General features: G+C 45.1%; 1 long non-coding RNA gene across 1 annotated transcript; it reads right to left on the minus strand.

Annotated features, from left to right (window-relative positions):
• Nucleotides 1-957: 957 nt before the first annotated feature.
• Nucleotides 958-20,367, minus strand: LOC138287949 (uncharacterized). The gene is made up of 2 exons (XR_011202300.1): nucleotides 20,173-20,367; nucleotides 958-1,689 (listed from the first exon to the last, which is right to left on the minus strand). It is a non-coding gene; the product is annotated as an uncharacterized lncRNA (long non-coding RNA).
• Nucleotides 20,368-20,888: the final 521 nt, after the last annotated feature.

Here is a 20,888-nt window from a genome sequence, read left to right on the forward strand (position 1 = left end):
GTGTCTAATAAAATTAACACTTTCCTTCATAAATTACTAGGAAAATCTACATTTTAGAGTACTTTAAGATGAACACATTTATTAAAAAAAAAAATTTTTAAAAATGGAGCGACCACAAATAAAACAGTACAAAAAAAAATCTAAATCACATACATCTATTTTTAATGTCTGACATTTTATTATAAGTTGCACAAAATGAAAATAGTCCTGTAAACTATATTGTGATGGTGATTTAAGACATAAAAGCAGGATATGCGATGTGATATGTGCAGAAAGCACAAGTAAACACATTATCTAATCTCGGTGCTTGCCATTGCGTGGAATTCAGAGAGCACAGTACACGAGGTGAAGGACCCCACACAAAGATGGCGTTCGTGGGGAGCATGAGCACACTCTGAACCTTCTACACAAAGATGGTGGTCATAAATAACTGCATTTAGTAGAAAAAGAAAGCAGAGGATGAGGAGTTAAATTTATATGCCATAAATAACTGACTTCGGTAGAAAAGGAAGGCAGGGGGTGATGAGTTACATGTAGGTTTGTGTTCACAGCACACATCTCGTAAGCAAGATTGCACCGGACTTTCATTGCATGCCTATATCATTTTAAGCCACAATGTCTCAGGACACGTTGTTGCCGGAACCGACCACTGAAGGAACAGAAACAATTCGGTGGCTGTAATCGACGGAAAACAATTGATTGATAATGAATTAAAACGCACAGTTGTGCCTACTGCTGGTTTCAATAATCGGATAAATGCATGTCCAGTTTGGGCGAGTTTCTACAGTGTGCGTCACACCCTTCAGGTTCAAAGTGCATGTGCAACCTTGTATCCACTGTGAGAATTAAACAAATCTACTATTTACCATATAGCATATCCTCTCTGACTTTTTAAAACATGATTGGATTTTGTAAACGGTTAAATAAAAAAGACAAACTTTTGAGCAGAGACAAAAATGGGAGAGAGTACAAAAACATTAATTTATTGTATTACATTTCAATGCACTTCTTGGTCGATTATTTGAAGCAATGACCTACAGCGGCATGAATATGCAATGAAATACTATTCATCAGACTGCACAGACTATGTTTTTCTACTTTCGGCCTATTTTAGTTAAAATGTCAATTTTGATTGTTAGTTAAATCGTTCCTTTTGATATATGAGCAGGTTCTCAAGAGCTTCAACGTTAAGAATGAGAATGTGTCCACATTCAATTTCATCTACGCATGCTGCCACGCAGAGATTACTGCGCGTTTAGAGCTGTTATATAAGTGTGCCCTTCTGTTTTCCAGGTTGAGATTCACATGGCCACCGGCAACTTTTTATCCTCCGGATTACATTAGGTTAGCCGCCCTGCCTGATAGCACAGCGTGCTCCTTGGAAACTGGTAACAACAGAATTATGCATCAGAGATAGCGTCTCATCTGGGTTCGGAGCTGTTATGCACAGTACTCCAATCAGATTGTTCTAGAATCGTTCAGGGGGTTGGAAATCACCGAGTTGTGGATAAGGACGAAGAGCGGCAGATAGGTCAGGAAATCCAGGATGTCCAACTTCTTGATGTGGCGTAGTTCCCGCTGAACATCCTCCTCGTGCTCGCGACTTATACCACCCGCCTTCAACTCCACTAGGAGCTGCTCCACAGTGATGCTCTTGCACTGAGAGTCAATGTTGCACAGAAACAGTTGCTGTAAAATAATAGAAGGATTAATTTAAGTGTGTGTTTTTATAAATGACGATGTTCATATAGTATCAAGGTCAACAAGGTATCAGGGCTGTTTTTTTTTTCCATTGTTGAAATGTTGCCTATTGATATTCAAATTATATACGCCTTAATATTACTGGGCCTGATCATATAAATGAAATAGCAAAATGAATAAAACATTTTTGACCTGAATCATAGACCAAAAAATGCATGGCTGAAGAAACAAGTGCAGTGATCGTGGGCATGGATTTCTGTCAACTAAAAGGCATCATTAATACACCTTTACATATCCATGGTAACAAGCATATGCAGTAAAACAGCCTTCATAGGTCTTCCCTGATCAGAGAAAGCTAATATTTGCATGTGTAATTTTGCAATGGCATGTAGTACAAGTGCAAAGCCACGTATCTCATTAAAATTGGGCTTACACATATTAATGGGCTTACTTGCTCAGATTTTGATGGTATCATGTATATATTTCTGTGAGTGGGGTAAAATGGCTTGAGAATTATGCACACCCTGGAAAGTATTCATTTATGGATCCTGGAAATGTTCAGAGATTTACTCCAGTCAAAGGCAGTGGTCAATCCTTTTTCAGGGTAGGAAAGAAAGGGGACCACGTTCCAAAAATTTTGGGGCATAGGTCAATCAGTTTTTCCCATAGGAAAAATATTTGCCGAGTTAAAAAAAGAAAACAGTAAGTGCTTTTGAACTTTCTCTATTTTATCCACCTGCAAACATACGCACAACTTTCTGGAATTCAGAAATCTTTTTCAGGATTACACCTGCAAAACTGCAACTGTCAAATGGTTACTGACATAGGGCCTGATTTCGAAGTTGGCGGAGGGCAATACTCTGTCATAAATGTGACGGATATCCCGTCCGCCATATTATGATCCCGCAGGATAGAATGGGCCAACTTCTAAATCAGGCCCATAGAGCCTAATTATGAGTGTGGTGGTCCAAGGACCGCCACACTCGCAGTGATGGTCGGGCCGCCACAACTTTGGCCGTCCGACTGTCACATTACAACCCTAGTGATGGGACTGCCATCCCTATCAGGAACATGGTCCCGACGGCATGACGGTGGTCTGAGTTGTACTCAGCCAGGGCGGCGCTAAACTCAGCGCCACCTGGCTGATTACAACTCTCTTTACAGCTAGCCTTTCCTTGGCGGTCTGACCGCCATGGAAAGGCTGGCGGTAAAGGTGTGATAGGGGTCACAGGGGGGGCCTGCAATACCCCTGTCAGAGTGGGCCCCCAACCCAGCACCATCGGAATGCGCACTGTCTGCTTTGCAGACAGCACTCTTTCCAAGGGTACTAGTCGGCCCCCTCTGTGGTACAGTATAGGACTCCCTTAAGTGAGCCAAGTCCTATGTTGTAGTCCTGTTCCCAGCAGACTAACTGGTGGGAACACTCTATTACAATGTTACCTCGGATAGGCCCAGTGGGAACATTATAATAAGGCAAGCAGGAAGCTACTGTTATGATGGTGGCATCCTTCACGCAACATTGGTGGTGGGCTGGTCCTACCGCCAATGTCTTAATGAGGCCCTTAGTCTGGAAGTGTTTTATGAATTCCAGTAAGTCATAAATCCAGTCGCAGCTCACTGACCTCTAAAGGGGCAGGCTGGGGTGCGATGTGGGGGGGGGGGCAACATTTAATAAAAAAAATATAATAATAACTTACCTTCTCTGTTGCCGCACTGCTCCTCTTTCCCTCGTCGTCGCTCCAGGCTGCAGGCACCAGGCACCGGCTCCCAGCCTGTGGCCAATCCTGACTCTGTTCAAAGCAGCATTTGGATTGGCTGGGAGCACCCAGCCTGGGCACTCCCAGACAGACTGGGAGCCTGCGCAGGCTCACTCCATCATGCTGGGCTAGAGAGAGCCTACTGAGCATGTATGTTTGGCTGGCCCGAGGCAGCCAGCCAAACGTACATGCACACTGAGCGGAGTGCTCTGTGCGCTCCCCTTAGTGCTTGTTACACCCAATGCCCCACCACTTTACAAGAAATATAAAATAAACACAGATTATTACTGTTTTCTTGTGAAGGTTTTGCAGCTGCTGCTCCTAGCGGCGGGGGGTGAGGGGAACGCTCCTCCGCCCTAATGGAGGAGCTGCTGCTGCATAAATCTGCCCTCACCCAAGGTGGCAAGCCTGTAGAGGCAGACTTGTGACTGCCTTGGTGTACCTGGCCCAAAGCGTTTCAATGCAACATAGTTAAATAGTCAAAGAACAAAGAAAAACCTATAACACAGGCATTTTCCATCCCCATTCCTACTTATAGATCACAAGGAACCCTTCAAAGCAGGATGGGAAAAAGGATTTGTAAGGCCAAGTTGAAATGTTACACCAAGGTCATTTCACCATCAGATAACAATAACACTACGCTTGTTTTGTTCAAAATAGTCAAGGAACTCACTTTAGGTACATATACTTTGATGCTGCAAGATAATATGCGTGTATCTCCATTTGTGCAAGATTTCCTTAACAGTTTAGAAACATCACCTCCACCTTGTGAACAGAATAAGAGGAAGTAGTTTTTCAACAAGAGGATGGAATACCTCCTAGTAAAACTGTGTGCTCTTTATCACTTCTGGGTCTTCTCCCATTACAAAGATTTTGGTCCCTTTAGTACAGTCTTTCCACCTAAAATCATCAACTCATTTGCAATTCAGTTGGTTCTGGCGAAGCTAAATGTAGACTGAGCACTCTAATATATATACCATTTACAGCTGGCTAAAATGTTTCACATTTCAGAAAAAGCCTGCACTGAATATCGTGCACTTCAGTCATCCAGGCCACAATCAATGATATAAACCTGTTCACTGTATCCTTTGCATTGGACCTCACTATTTCTCAAAGTATCAACATATTAAACATCCACCATTGACACATTAGGCCTCGGGATCACATATCTCTTAAACCAGCCCGCTGCACCAGCTTGCTGTGAGGATGCAGAACTCCTTTAAGGCCTTCATGATAACTAACAACTCAATTTTAGTGAGTACCCTGGTTACTGCAAGAAAGTTTTTTCAGAATACAGGTATGCTGAAACTCTGAGAACTGACATATCATGGGAGCAGGACTTGGGGTCCACTTCTAGAAGCTCTAAGAAGATATGATTTCTATTCAAAATCTTAGACACTGTTGAAGGCTGAACTATTTCTCAGAACCTGTGATTTAGATAACATCTCCCATTCCACTTTGATTCTCATTCTCACAAACTCCTATAAGACATCACAATGTTTTGATGCAAATAACTACACCTATAAATAGGCAATGGGTTAATACAACAGCCTAAGAAACAATCTTCCAGACTATACACCTTTCCCAACATCATATATTTAGGAAGATTAACACCTATCTGGCAGACTGCCAGTGGCGCAGCAGTCTGGAAATAGGTAGTCCGACCTCCAGCACCATAGTCAACCACCGACCTTATTACAAGCGCACAGATGCTGTAGGGGTCCCCTATGGCAGTCAGCCAATGGCGGTCTGAACCACAGTGGCTCGCAGTCAGCCAAGCAATACACAACTGCACATTGGATACATTTAAAAACAACACAGCTGACACACATTGCCACACTGGACACACCTGCAAAGGACACTATAAAATACACCCCTTCACAGACCACAATCCTTTGTATTTTCAGCGCTTAGCACAAAAGCCAGAACACTTTTTGTCCACAGAGTCCATATATTAGGCACCCCCTTTTTTCACCATCCCATTGAACACCCTGCACACACTTTTGTCCATTCACACCAGTTAGCACTGTTTAGTAAGTCACTGTCACCCGTTTTGTTTGTTCCACCATGTCACATTCCAAAAATCCCCATTTTCCAGAAGATGAATTAAGAGTGATGATGGGTGAATTCATAAAAATAGAGCCACAATTGTTTGGAGCACAAGTCCAGCATACTCCTCTAGTAGGAAAATGGAAATGTGGGAAAGGATTGTTGACAGGGTGAATGCTGTAGGCACCACTGTGCGTACAAGGGAGGATATCATGAAGAGGTGGAACGACCTCAAGGGCAAGGTCTGTTCCCTGGTCTCCAGGCACAAGCTGCAGGCCAAGAAGACTGGCCTCCCAGTGCCCCATTAAAATCTTTTTCCCTGGGAGTAGAAGGTCTTGGCCATCCTGCATCCTGAGGGCTTGACATGAATACCTGTGTTAATGGAGTCTGGTAAGTCACAACACAAAAATATGTCACAAAAATGCTATGGCATGCATGCTCATAGCTCACCTTTTGCCTCATTTATTGTTACTCAACTCGCCAGCCCACAGTTCACTCACCATAGGGAGATCACATTTCTGTAGTGTGTGTAGTGCAGGGACGGACATGACTGCAACTCCTAGCAGGCATTGTTTCTATAATTCCAAATACCAGACCAGTGGTCACTTGTCCAAATACCCTGTTTGTTACCTATCAATTTAAGGGTACACAGCTGGGGAGATAAAATGTGTCAAGTGTGTGCAGTACAGGGACTGACATGACTACAACTCCCAAGAAGCACTGTTCCTGTAACGACAAACACTAGCACATTGGTCAGATGTGACAATACATCTGTTTCACAATTATCAATTGAAGTGGATTCCCCTGGGGAGAGAACATTTGTATGGTGTGTGTAGTACAGGGAGTGTCCAGACTAACTCCCAGAAGGCTCTGTTACTATTACTCCACTCAACAGCCAAGTGTCCTCTTCCCCAAAGATCCCCGTTTGGTAACTCACACATGAAGTGCACTCACCTGGGGGGATTATATTTGTGTAGTGTGTGTAGTACAGAGAGTGACCAGACTGCAACTTCCAGGAGGCTCTGTTACTGTCACTCTAACCACCAGTCCAGTGTTCTCTTCTCCAAATACCCTTGTTTGATAACTCACAAATGAAATTGACCCACCTTGGAGGACAACATTTGTCAAATGTGTAAAGTAGAGGGAGTGACATGACTGCTAAGACCAGGAGGTCCTGTTTCTCTAACTCCAAACACAGGCCCACTGTTCACTTGCCCAAATACCCCTGTTTGTTAACTCTCAATTGAGGTTTACTCACCTGGGAGGATACCATTTGTATAGTGGTGGGAAGTAGAGGGAAGGATCTGAATGCAAAGCCCAATAGGGCCTGTTTCTGTAACTCCAAACACAGGCCCACTGTACACTTGCCCAAATACCCCTGTTTGTTAACTCTCAATTTAGGTTTACTCACCTGGGAGGATACCATTTGTATAGTGGTGGGAAGTAGAGGGAATGACCTGAATGCAAAGCCCAATAGGTCCTGTTTCTCTAACTCCAAACACAAGCCCAGTGTTCACTTGCTCAAATCCATCTAATAGTGAACTGTCAAATCGAGGTTTACTCACCTGGGAGGATAACATTTGTCAAACTGTGTGTAGTAGAGAGAGTGTCATGACTAACTCCCAGGAGGCTCTGTTCTTCTATCTCCAAATACCAGACTAGTAGTCACGTGTCCAAATACCCTTGCTTGTTAACTCTCAATTGAAGTTTACTCACTGGGGAGTGACCAAGATATAGATCATGCTCAACTCAGAGATGTGTCTGGCTACCTAGCTCCATCTTAACCTGCTAACCCACGATGAAACTATTGAAGACAGGAAGGACAGCTTACCCAGTGTGCAAAACAATGATCACTAAGGCCTTAAGATGCATAACCAGAATGGAATTGGCAGCAGACACATTCACAATGCACTGACCACATGATGACTCAATTCACATACACCACAAACACCTGGGTCTGCCTGCATCACAATCAACTAAGCCTCAAAATGGCCAAAGCCATATCTTGAATAGCCACTGTTTTGCCTACACTGGTGGCAAGATGAAATTCTCAGCCCATTCTCCCAGTGATAATGATCTGCATATTGCAGCAGTTGCTTAAGTCAAAAAGATCTGTCACGCTCCACAAATGCCACGTCCATACAACCAATGTCATGGGTACTTGCCACAAGTGGATTAACTGCAACTTAACTTTGTACATGGTCTATGCTAACTGTAACACTAAACTGTTGGAGGTAGATATTACAATACAACCAGTAACAGTGTATGTTTCACATCAACAGGTCGAGCTGCCACTGGGCACATAGAGGCCACAGAATAGACTGCAACTACCCCCCCCTGGATGAAGCCCTCAGTTAAGAAGACACTCCTGGACATTTGGACGTGGAGGACAGTTCTGACCCATCTGGGCAACCTGGTCAGACAAAAACGGTGAGTCTCACTGTGGCCATATCTACACCTCTCAGCCCGGTTACCTCATGATCACAGGCAGCCATTCGCCCCCAACCTGTGAACTGAGCACACTGTCTACTATCTCGTGCCCCCTAGTCCTGGATCCTGAGTTGCAGCACAACACTTAGGATAATGAGGTTCCAGGAGATGGTTGGAGAGGGCACTGGTGGCAAGGGTACATGCCCCTGGGGGTAGGGTGTGTGGGAGGGGTGCTGTGGGCCAGTAACATGAGGCTACTGGGGCTGCTCTTGGCAAGGACACATCAGCCACATCTTGTGAGTGTATCAGGAGTCTCAAGGCGTGATGGGCCAGGACTTGACCGAACTGCGGGAAATCAAGCAGCAACAGAGGGACATGCATAGGGACATGCGAGAACAGATAGAGATCCACAATACCAACATGGCCTTCCCAACAGGGGTGCTGAGGGACATTCTCACAGCCCTGAGCAGGGCTTTTCAAAACTAATCTTCCCTTTGGCTCATCAACATCAGGCCCATCAACATCGGTGCCAGCCACTGGAACGGAGGCCCTGCCAGAGGAAGAACCAGAGCCAGACACCCCTGCCTCTTTAGCAGCAGACCTCCCCCACCCTACACAAGCGAGGACATCCAGCAAAGAATCCAGGAGGTACAGATGGCAAGACACCCACCACTGCCAGCAAGTGACCTCTACCTAAAGGACCTCCTTTGAGTGCCACACATTTACTCTGTTGTCTACTTCTTAAATACTTACCAGTTCAAATGTCAGGAGTATTCTGGACTTTGGACTCCCAATTGTGGCATCCACTTCAATGATTTCATTCACCATGGCTGGCCCCTTCACTTTACATTTTTGTTCTATTCTGTCCAAAATGTATTTTCTGCATTACCATTGTAATAAACTCACCCATCACAAACTCATTGGGCCTGATTACGACTTTGGCGGAGGGGATTACTCCATCCCAAATGTGACAGATATCCCGCCCGACGAATTACAAGTCCATTATATCCTATGGAACTTGAAATACGCCAGGCGGGATATCCGTCCCATTTGGGACGGAGTAATCCCCTCCGCCAAAGTGGTAATCGGGCCCATTGTCTGCTTGCTTAATGTCCACATTTTGCTATGTAGAGATGCAAGACCATGTGAACAATATGATGAGGACACAAGCTACTTGTGCAAAGAGGGATTGCAAGCATTACACAACAACACATAAGTACAAGTGTCTGGTCACACCAAAACTTTTATTCCAGTGGTACAGCACATAGGCTGTCTATATGTCTGGACTTTTAGAAACAAGAATGTGTGACTCGTACTGAGTCAAATTACATATTCCAAGGTAGAGCCCCCCCAGGCCACAGAAGCAAGTGATTTGTCAGGCATTGTCCCGTGGAATAGAAAAACATTCGAGTGGAAGATGTCACCAGCTTGACCCTTATCACATACCACACCAAAGTAATCCAAAATCACATAATCCAAATTACAGACAAATGGCAGTACAACAGTCCCTGATTACAGGCCCGTCATAATCCAATTAGCATGCATATAATGGTATGACACTTACATATGCCAGTGTTGTGAAAGAGGCACTGTGGTCTGCAATAACGAAACAGATCTACAGCTATGTACCAGTCATACAAAAAGTGATTAGCCAATGTGAAGGTAAAATTACTTGGTCACAATCTATGACTACATATTTCATGCCCACATGATGAAACACATGATGCAATCTGCCCAACAGAGCACACAGAACAAGTCCAATGGACACTTCTGACCTTCCACCCAAACACAGTGCAAGCTGTCTTGAGACAAAACGCATTTACCCAAACCCTGTGTCCTACATTACCTGGAACAATCAATGTCCACCTTGTATATCCAAACAGCATCAGATACCTGCCAATGTCACTACTTTGAAATGCCCACATGAGGATGCCATGGTAAAGGTGCCCGTACAAAGACAAAACAAGGAGTATAGGATTGAAAACACAAATCACTTTGCAAGCATCTGGGAAACAAATTACTTTGCAAGGAAACTGACACAAAGAAAGCAACATCATCAAGGTAGGGATGTGCCAAAAGCTATCTCATGAAGCAGCCTTTGGCTGGGTATTGCAGAGTGTTAGCTCACTGGCTGTTTCTGACACAGTGAACTCCACACATTCTCAACCACAGTTCATTGTACAGTCACAGACATATCATCACATGACATACTTACACTCATGAAAGGTAGCTGTTGATGAGATCTTCCCACTAGTCAACTCCTTCCTCTTCACCAGTGTCATCCTCACTTGGCATTTCAGGAGTCTCACCTGGTGGCACTGCAGGCTTCCCCTCCTCTGGGATGTACAGGATATTCATCTGCCGGGCGAGGTTGTGGAGCATGTAGCATGCCACAGTGATCTGACACTTTTCTGGGTGAGTAGAGGAGTGCTCCACCAGTCCTGTCAAGACACCTAAATCTGGCCTTCAGGAGCCCAAAAAACTGCTCCACTATCTGCTGTGTTCTTCCATGGGCCTCATTGAAGCAGACTTTCCCTGATGTGGATTCCTTATTGGCGTCAACAACCAAGGACGGTTTGAATATGCAGAGTCTCCTGTTAAGGAATGGGACATATATGCAACAATTAGTCACTCAATTCATGATTGTAGCATCTGACATTGCACACACACAATCAGTACAGATGTGACTTACCAACCAGCTAGGCCCTCTCTAGGTGCTGTTGTGATATCAGCTGGGATATGGTGCTGTTCTGCATTATGAAGGAATCATGGACTGAACTGGGATAACAAACACAGACATGTGAAATGTAGAGATCCGCCAAACAGACAACTTGCATGCTGATGGAATGGAAGTTCTTTCTGTTCTGATCGACTTGTTCAGTGGCCTTCGGTGGCACCAAGCCAACATGTGAGCCATCAATGCCCACCACATGTGGGAGGCTGGCAAAACCACAAAAGTCTGCCTTCACATTGGTTAAATCCTCACGTCATGGAAACTGGATATAGCTGTCAAGGTGTTTCAACATTGCTAAGAGGACATCCTTCAACACTAGACTGAACATAGGTTTTCACTTACCAGAAGATAGGGCCACTGTATATTGGAAGGACCCTGTGGCTAGGAAGTGCAATATTGACACGACTTGTAGAAATGGGTAGTATGCTGGTTGGATAACAGATAGGTGGCATCAGATCTGGCTCCAATTGACAACATAAATCCACTATTGTTTGCCTATCCAGGTAGTAGTACATGATAATGTGGCATTGCTCCATGGTCTGAAGGTCTGGAAGTGGACGGTATACACCAGGTTGTTGCCTCCCCCCTCTCGCCTGGCTACCTATGTGTGACAAGACATGATTTGTAACATTAGTCAGTGTGTCCACAGCAACATACATGATTCATGCCAATAATATAGGCCATCATTTTGACCTCAGGGTAAAGACCGCCACATTATGAGTGTGACGGGTTGCCCACTGCCAACCCGCCACATCTCCACTCATACCACCATGGTGGCTGGAACCTCTGGGCCGGAGATGGTTATCTCCGACCCTGAGGTCCATGGAAGACCGCTGGCGGTATTAGGAGTCGGCTTTCCGCCATGGTTTCTGCTGCGGTAGCACCACCACAAAAACCATGGCGGAAAGGCTACAGGTGACCAAGAGTTTCTTCCCAGTCACCGGTAGACGGCTCCCCCATCCCCCAGCAAGAACTAGACCCCCCCTTCAGCCACAGTGCCCCGTCCCCACCCCCATTTTGGCCATCGCGCCCCCACTCTGCATGCATACACACAGAAACCCACAAGCACCATGCATACACCCATTCACCTACACTTACATACACGCATTCACTCACACGCATCCATACACGCATTCACAACAATGTTCACACATGCATTCAAGCACGTATACCCACACCCATCCAAACACGCATACACACTTACATGCAGACACGCAATCGCTTCAACATTCAGACACGCATACAACCACACATTCACACATGCATGCACACGTAGACACCACACACTCATACATGCACACACAACACTCTCACCCTCCCACACCCTCCCCTGTTAGATGATCCCCTTAACTGTCATCTAGCAGGGAACGGGAAGGGGCGCTTCCACCGCCGGCAGCATGCGGCCAGCAGGACACCGCCAGGCCGTATTATGGTGTCCTATTGGTGGGGCGGGTGGTGGAACTGCCAGAGTGCCTCCGCCCGACAGCACGACTACTGCTGGATTTCCACCCAAACTGTGGTGGAAATCCGGCAGTACCCGTGATATGGTGGGCGGAAGACCGGTGTCCACGGCTTTGGTGGTCTTCATGGAAGACCGTCAAAGTCGTAATGAGGGCCATAATGTGAAAAAGCATTTCTGATGTATAAACATTGCACCCAGTACCCATCCCAGCTAGTAACTACACAAGGGTTATGTGACCCCCCATGTTTTTCAACACTTGTCCGCAACATGAATTTGGACCAAACACAAAGATGTGCAACACAATTTACCCTCAAAATATGACTATATATTCTGACTGCCAAAATGACCACAGGCGGTGGTGGACTCTGCACCACTGTTAAATGCCATCTGTGCACTGTAACATAATACAATGTTGGTTGAGTAGAACTACTTACATGACAAGACAGGATAAGGATGTTTGTGAGGTAACAAAACATGCTTTGTAGGTGTGACACAGTTTCTAAATCCCAAAAACCAAAATGGCAGATGCCTGACCTGCTCCACTGAACATTAGGAACCACCCACAACCGCCGGTGGAAGTCACCATGGCAGTTGCAACTGCGGTGGACACAGCCGCAGGCTAACGTTATTTCCAGTGGTAGTTGTGGCCCAATAGCTGTGTCTGCTGGTGGTGACGACAGCGCACATGGCCAAAGTGACCACCATGTTGTGCAGATTCACTCACTTGACTCCTGACACTGCTGCCAGCAACACCTCTATGACCTGAGCTGCTGTGTGCAGCATCTGGGAGCACTCATGCCACACCCAGAAGGTGGTAGGGCCTCTGTCCTCTCCCCAGAGGAGCTATAGAGGCTTGTTAATGAGGTTCTATTCCTGTATGGACAGTTTTTTGGTTCACGAGAGGAGCAAGTAAGTACCTCATGTGTACAATTTTTTCATTACTTCACCATCCTTTTACTCCTCACAGGCTACAATGTATCCCTGTGTGCCAGTTAGACTTCTTGTGTGCCTGTTGTTGCAGTCTGTGTAGCATCAATGGGATGTTCAGTCAGAATCTGTTTGTGAGGTTGTTGGGGTCCTAGATCCTCCTTGTGTTGGACGCAGATAACTAAGTAAGGAGACAATATTGCTATCCAATGACATCTCTTTCTCCATGATTGTTGTAAATGTTGGACAACATGTATGTGCATGACAGCATGAGCTGTGAATGTATCTTGTAGGAGTCATTGGAGGATCATGTGAGCAATGTGTCTAGTGCCACAGATCGTTCAACCCACATCTGGCCTTGCAAACCTATTTTGTGGAAGGTATATCATGACCAATGGGCACATGATGTACTGTCATGCATGGAAGTGATGGAAATGGATTGTCATGTTGGTTATGTCTGCTCAGCCTGCAGAGACCAGGGCCTGTCAAATGTATCTCCCAGTATGCGACCTAGTTCAGGCTGAGGGAGAGCCACTATTGCTATACAACTGTGGCACTGTGCCCACTCCCTGTACCCAAGCAGATCCTGGCATGTGGGAAATATAATACTCTAGTGGCAAAACCTGCCCTGGATCCCTAAGTCCTTTAACTAGATTAGGAATGGTTACAGAGGTAAATCATAAATGAGTACATATGCGCATTTTGCATAATTTACAATGTGTATCTTTGACTCATTACAGGTCCCTTACTCCCACAGCTCTGTTGTCACCTTCACACAGGTCATATTTGTCCTACGCAGGCTTATTGCACAAATGACAGTCCCACAATGCAGACAGTGTGTTGATTCCTGGAAGGCTATGATATGTGAGTCAATAGTTTGGCCACATAGCAGAAATTGTACAATGCATGCCATCTGTGTAGGATAGACACATGTCCAAAGGACTGTTTTGTGGTATAGGTAAATACCACAGACCCACTCCCTGAGTCTGCATTTAGTAGGCCACATGTCCACGCATGGACAAGGAATACACTTTCTGTACCCACCATCACGTTGTTTGTCACTGAAGTGTAATGGTGAAGTTTGTACTATGACAGTTGTCTGTAGGGACTGTATGCAGTGAGTCAATCTCACAGAGTGTGAATGTATTGGTCCATTCAGGCCTAAGGAGTTTACCCTTCAGAAGCCACGTGTGTGCAGTAATTCACTGTGGCTCACATCTCAGTACATGTTGCTGGAGCATAGGCTACCTGATGTGAGTAAGCTTGCTTTGTCATTGTAGGCCCTGAGCAGGGTAGTGGGTTAGTCTACAGATATAAATATATATGTCTGTAGTCATGTCCATGCACTTATTGGCTTGTGTGTTTCACACGTGTGGAATGTTAACAAATTCAAAAGTTCTAGCTTGCTGTTTCTGACATGTGACACTAGCATTTTTGCCAATACTTGTGATTGTAATCCCTTGATTGGTCTTTTGCATCCACGCAGGTACATATCCATCAGAAGAAGGAGCTATGGAGAGCCATCACCCCTGAAGGTGCGTACCCTGGGGGTCCACAGCCGTCTCAGCGCTCACTGTCGGAAGAGGCGTGAGGACCTGAGATGCTGATCCTGGAAGATCGCTGAGGTCCAGCTGGGGATGTCCTCCCAACGTGGTCGGGGTGCACGTGGGCCCATGAGCCTCCTAATGGCCCACATTCTGGTGGTGGCCTACACAGGCCTTGATGGGCCTTTGAGGACAGCACAGCAGCCACAAGGGAGTAAGTACAGGGCTTATTCCTACCTGTCACATTGTCAAGTGAATGTGTTAGGTTCTGACATCTCCCATTGACGATTAGGGATGAGCCATGTATAACACCGTTGATGAGTGATTGTTTGTGTAGACATGTCATGTGGTGCATATTGATGTGCCTTGCCTTTTGGCTCAGGGATATAGGACACAACTGTGTACAATCCACAAACAATTTGTTCTCCAGGGACAACATGTGCCTGTGTATATTGATCAATCAAGTAATGTTTGTTGTTGTAGTGGGTGTGAATTCTATGCAACAGACCACTACTCCTCAGTATTACAGGCCAAATGAATGGTAGTAATGGATCACTGTCCCAGCCTTGTGTCTGGTAAAATGAGTATATTGGCCTCTGCCATCCTGAGACAAATCGTCTTCAGCATGTGACAGGTTCTGGTGGGTGTAGCTATAGATCAAAACTTTCCCTTGGTAAGTGAGGAATGTTCATTGACATGATTTATGTCCCTTCACTGTTGCCAACATTCCTTGTGCCTACATGTCAGGATGTGTCCCTTTCTCTTTTGAAAATCATTTGTAAGCTGATGTTTCATGCATGGTATACTTGTGTTGAAGGGCTCATTTCTGTATTCCCTCACATGTATGTGCATGCCAACCTGTGTGTGAAATAGGACATTTACAATAGGGGTACATTTAATGCAGTGCCACAGACAGTACTGCATCACCATTGATTACTGACTGACACATACCCTCACCCGTCCTAGCATTTCATTTGGCATGTACAACTGCAGTAGCAATAAGGGACGTAACGGATAGGCCCTGAGTTTTTACCCACAATGTGCATTTCCATGCCATTGATGTAGAATCATGTAGCAAAGTGCTTTGAAAGTGAAATGGGGAAGGTTTGTGACCTGACTGTTGACATGCATCATGGAGTGACTTGCAGTTATGTTGGAATCACATGTGGTTAGGTACAACCATTCATCCACAAACATGTGGGTTTGCATGACCAAAATGGTAACAATGTAGCTTCCCACTGGGCAACATGTTGTTGTCCTACATGTACGTGCAAATCTCTGGGTCTCTCCAACATCCAAAGGACTAATGCTTTCTACTGATGTACTCTGAGTATGTCATTGTAAGGGGTGCCAGACATTAGTGGTGATTTACCTGGGACTTACGGATTCATTGTGTTGTGGATTTTAGAGACATATCTCCCTGACATTTTGCACATTTCGTCTACAGTGTACATTTCTATGCCAAATATGTGCCATATCTGAGCACCAGTAGTACTACCTCCATGACTCCATTGGGACAGATATTACTTGGTGAAGTGTGCATTGTTGATATGTTACCAGTGTGACATGAGTTGTTCCATGTCACCTTCTCCAGGTTATTGTACTAATGTTACTGTTGTCTGCAACATGGCAGGTTCTGGGAGCATCATTCCTTATTGTTATGTGATTGTGCATGTGGCAAATAGATGTCTGCGTGACCTTGTCTGGGATCTGTGGGAATGCAATTGGCATTGGCCTACCGTTGTATGACAACAGGTAAGTGATGTATGCTCCATGAGGCAAAGCATTGAAGGTTATGTGGTCTCCTACTTATTCAGTGGTTACTGTGATTGCACAAGTTCAGCTATTCTATTGTAGCTCTCTGAGATCCTAATTTTCCTGTGGTCAACTGTTGACAGTTCAGATGGCATGCATGCATATGGTATGGTACATGTAGGGGCCACGTAGGTGGAATCTGTTTCTGGGGCCTACTTGACATCATTGTAATGTTTGCAACCACAGATGTTGTTCAAGTGTGATCATGGACATGTGATGACCTTATTTCTCTTTATGTATGCAGCATCAGCCCAGGTAAGTGAAGAAGACAAGGCACAGCCGAGTGGGGAAGCATCTGGCCACAGTACCTCAGTTCAAGACACCACTGACTCAGAGGGACCCAGTGGCCCAGAGCGTGAGGGGAGTACCACGGAGGAGACCAGATCTACATCCTCATCATCATCATCAGATTCTTCCTCCAGTGGCCACTCCCTTGTGGTGGTGGACCCATTGGGACGTACTCCTGTACAATCTTTGTCCACCACCCCCAGTTCTATTGCCACCCTCATTGTTGCTCCCCACCCAATTGGCTGTGCCCGCTCACCCAAGAGGGTGGGCGTCTCCTTCGCCACAGGCACCTCCACCCCAGCCCCTGTTACCACTGCTGCCTGAATGAGGAGGTTATTGACCTCCTGAGGAGTGTCTCTGTGGGTCAGACTGCCATTGTGAAGGCCATCCAGGGGTTGTCTACCCAACTGCAGCAAGCAAATGCATTCTGGAAGGCATTCATAGTGCCATGTCTGGTCTACGGAGATCTTTTCAGGTGCTGGCCTCCTCACTGATGGCAGTCAGTCACCCACCACCTTCCATCCCCCTCCACCTCTCTCTTCACAATCTAATCCCCCCTTTCCCCTACTTATTCAACACACATAGACAGATCTGCATGCATTCACCTAAACACACAAAAGCAGCAGACATAAACACAAACACCAAAAGACACACTGGCATGCAAGCACTTAACATACACCCACACACACAACATCAGACACCATTTCCCCAGACACCCCTACCACCACCGGCCCACACAGCACATCAAGCATACCCACAGGCACCACCACAACAGGCAGTGACACACCTACCATACATTCCAACAGACACAGAGTCATCCACCACACCCACCGTACTCACAGACACCACCCCAACAGATACATCCATGACAACCACCATACTCGCAGCCACCACCCCAACAGACACCCACCATACCTGCAGACATCACACTAACAGACACACACACACTTCCACCACCACAAGCATACCACCAGATACCACCCCAACAGATACACACATCCATCACCTAGCACCTCCACCTCCCAGCGTTTCCCAGCCCCGAAGACACGCAACAGACACCACCCAAACAGAAGCATACCTCACATACACACGCACACACCCAAGACATCCACACTAACACAGCAGACAACCACATCCTCAACTTCCGAAGCCACACCCCCTTCTGACTGTCCCTGTGTTATTAAGGAAAGATTTTTGTTTGACCTTGCCCTTTCCCCGTTCCCTCCACCACACCCCACATCCCAAACCCAGCCCCACCTCCCAACCCATCCCTTTCACCTCCAAGTCCTCCACTGTCACACCTGCTGCCTCTGCAAGCACTCATACCCCTCCCACTGAGAAGAAGCCCACATCTCTGATGAAGAAGTCCAACCCTCACAAATCCAAACCTCCACCTCACAAATCCACCCCCCAGGGATGATCCCTGAGGTGCCTGCCTGCCCACTTGATGCCGCTTTATGTGGAGGTTCCCTGGCAGTAAATGAGTCAAGTGTGAGCACAGTGATGTGTATATACAATGGAAAATGGACTGGCCAATGCTCTTTGCTCATGTTCATATTGTTTAAAATAAACCTAAACCATTGTTTTTTTTGTGTACACATTTGTCTTGCAATTCCTTTTCTACACTTTATGTTCTTCCTGTGTAATATGCGTTGTCTGCTTACAGTTGTGTATGTTTCACGCCTGCTTGCTGACTCATTTGATGTTGTTCGCAGAATCTGACTTTGTGGGTTGTACTGGTGTCACCCAATACAAAGGTAGCTGTTGACTGTATGGATATGTGTTTGTTAATGCAACCGTAGTGTCACTGCATTGTGTTCTGTTTGGTATGGTAAGCATTTCATCATGTGTTGTCCAATTTGAGCATTTATGGTGTTAGACTTGTCCCCCTGATAAGGATTGTAGTTTTGTTTGTGCAGATAATGGGTGTGAGCAAAACAGACGACAGCACACAACATAACCAACAGTATAATACAAGTAATTGAATCCGTAGAGCATGAGTTCCGTTGGTTGAAAGAAGAAGACAGCACGTCGGTATTCACATATTTTCTTGGAAGAAAAGTCTCTTCATTTGAGAGCACAGTTACATTCACTGAGAGAGAACATCACTCCAAACACAGCCAACACATGTTTCGTCACAATGGTGACTTTTTCAAGGCGTCAGAGAGACATATACATATATCCATACTTGATTTTGTTCTTAACTGAACAGCATAAAGATAGAAACTACCAGAATGACCATCACCAGAAAAAAAAGTGTCTGTCCCGGAGGAGGAACCTACGGTGAGTGAAGAAACCCCTGTGATGGACAGCCAAGATATAAAAAAAACACCAATAAAAGTCACGGTCCCCGAAGAGAAACCTAAGGTGAGTGAAAATGTCCATGTAACGGACAGCCAAGGTATAAGAACAGTGGACATGGCAAATCAAAGATATAAATCTGATTAACGAGGAAACACCATGTATTCGCGCTTAGGGAAAAGGAAAGGCTCCCGAAGTGTTGCAACCAATCCAGTGATTAAAAACAGACGAAGTAACTGTGCATTGGCATTAAAAGAAAAAACGTAAATAAGATGCACATGGACAAAAAAGAAAGAATAAAATTGATGTGGATAAACCAGAAAGTACATGCAATACCTGTGTGTGTGTAAATGGAACAGAAAGTGTCATCCTGTGACCATACCTAAGGAATGAAGTAATCAAACGAGGTCAAAACGTCAGTCCAGATATAATATATAATCTTCGTATCTGAAACCGGAGAGAGAAAATAACCAAAAGCAACGCCAGAAAGTTACTGCAGAATACGAAAGGGGCCACAAGTACTCCAGAAAACATGTATTACATAAACAGGTAAAAAATATATAGGTGAACTACCTGTAATTGGGCTGTTGGGTGTAAGTGTGCCACAGTAAGAAAAAGTCCAAACGGATGAAGAGTGACCAAACTTAGGAGGACCTTGATAAGTCAGAGGACGCAGTTCTAAAAACAGATGCAAATCCATTAATCCAAAAGAAATGCTAGAAGCCATAAATTCCCCAAAAGAGCCTAATGATATGCTCCAAAGATAGTTACATATCCCATAATTATATTTCGAAATGCGTAAACCACAACCGTGCCAAAGGACACGTAATGCCAGAGTAGTGTCAAACCGATAGTGGATCTACGGGTCGGCAGAGCAGTAAGCACGGAGACATGTTGTTAACAAATACCATATTGAAAGAAAAGGTGTGTAATCAACTAAATAAACCGTTACTGAAAATTCACCATAACAGTCGGATTCCACAGCCCACAAAAGGTTGAAAACATAGTAAGCGCGGCAGCCGCACTGTATCCAGGCACCCCTAATCCTACACCATTACCAACAAACCGATATAAACACCATGTTACGGAGACGCAATATAACTTAAAAGCCCCCTGACCGTAGTCCTTTCAAAAAGTAAAGTAGGCCGCCGGCCTGTAACTCACCGTAAATGGCCGAACACCGTAGAACCGAGTTGTACTGGATTAGTCCAAAGAACAAGTGGGACGTTGTACGCGGTTATTTAAAGTCTGCACCCGCCGTATGTGTACAGGCAAGGAAATTAAAGAAGGACTAAACTCACAAAGCATTGGGAGACAAGGCAAAGAACCAGTATAACAAAGTAACGTGCAGCTACCAGAGTAGCGGCCATGTTGTAATAGGAAACTCGATGGAAAAAAGAGAAGAAAGAAGGAAGTTAGAAACAGTAGACGGTGGGGAGACTCAGACTGTAATAATAAAAATTTGTGAGAGTTAGAAAAAAGCTATAAGAAAGCAAGGAACACCACTCCGAAAAAAGTAGAAAGAAAAGTCCATTGTAAGATGGATCGCTAGATAGAATTAGGAAAAAGAGTTCAATTAAGAACAAAGTTAGTAATTTGCACGTAGAGGATCCATAGACGGCAATATTACATATACGAAAAAAATTATGTTAAGCAAAGAAAAACAATAGTACACATGGGTCAAGACTACTGTCACAACAATAAGTACTGAGAGTATATGGGTGACCATAGCAGTAACCCCTTACAGAAAACTGATTAATGTCCCAGGGTGTTTACCCATATATTTAAAAACCAAACATCCAGAGTATTCAATGGCAAGTAAAGAGCGCTCCAAAGGGTACAAATATGCATGATGATACAAATGCCTATGTTGATACATA

The sequence above is a fragment of the Pleurodeles waltl genome, chromosome 4_1, assembly GCF_031143425.1.
Source record: "Pleurodeles waltl isolate 20211129_DDA chromosome 4_1, aPleWal1.hap1.20221129, whole genome shotgun sequence".
Lineage (NCBI taxonomy): Eukaryota > Metazoa > Chordata > Amphibia > Caudata > Salamandridae > Pleurodeles > Pleurodeles waltl.